The sequence below is a fragment of the Fragaria vesca genome, linkage group LG6 (assembly GCF_000184155.1).
Source record: "Fragaria vesca subsp. vesca linkage group LG6, FraVesHawaii_1.0, whole genome shotgun sequence".
Taxonomy (NCBI): Eukaryota; Viridiplantae; Streptophyta; class Magnoliopsida; order Rosales; family Rosaceae; genus Fragaria; species Fragaria vesca.
In genome coordinates this window covers 26719216-26720178 of record NC_020496.1, presented here as the reverse complement: position 1 = coordinate 26720178, position 963 = coordinate 26719216, and positions in this window count along the sequence as shown.

The window sequence follows — 963 nt, the reverse complement described above, 5'->3', positions numbered from 1 at the left end:
GCCCAGTAGTGCTAACCCCGCCAAATGTAAAGCCTGTGGGACATAAATGGGTTTTTGTTAGAAAGCGAAATGAGAAGAATGAGGTATTAAGATATAAAGCCCGCCTTGTGGCGCAAGGTTTCTCACAACGCCCTGGAATTGACTACGAGGAGACATACTCTCCTGTAATGGACGTTATAACTTTCCGCTACCTTGTCAGTTTGGTAGTTTCTGAAAAACTTGACATGCAGCTTATGAATGTGGTTACTGCATATCTCTATGGGGATCTGGATTCAAAGATATATATGAAAGTTCCTAATGGACTTCCATTACCCAAATCAAGTAGCAGCTCTAAACCACGGAGCGCATTCTCAATAAGGTTGAGACGTTCACTATATGGATTAAAGCAATCTGGACGTATGTGGTATAATCGTCTAAGTGAATACTTGATTGGGAAGGGATATGTGAATAATGAACTATGCCCATGCGTGTTTATTAAGAAAACAAGTTCCGGATTTGCAATTGTCGCTGTCTATGTTAATGACATGAACATTATTGGGACTCTTGATGAGTTAAAGGACACTGCAAAGTATTTGAAATCCGAATTCGAGATGAAAGATCTTGGGAAGACACGGTTTTGCCTAGGACTAGAGCTAGAGCACCGTAGTAGTGGAATATTAGTCCACCAGTCAGCTTATGTCCACAAAATGTTGAGAAGATTTAACATGGACAAAGTTCATTCTGTTAGCACTCCCATGATCGTCCGCAGCCTAGATCCAAAAAAGGATCCATTTCGTCCAAAGGATGAGGACGAAGAAGTCTTGGGGGCTGAAGTGCCTTATCTAAGTGCAGTAGGTGCATTACTGTATTTAGCTCAATGCACAAGACCGGACATCTCATTTGCTGTAAACTTGTTAGCTAGATTTAGCTCAGCGCCCACGCAACGCCATTGGACTGGCATAAAGCAATCTTCCGGTACTTAAA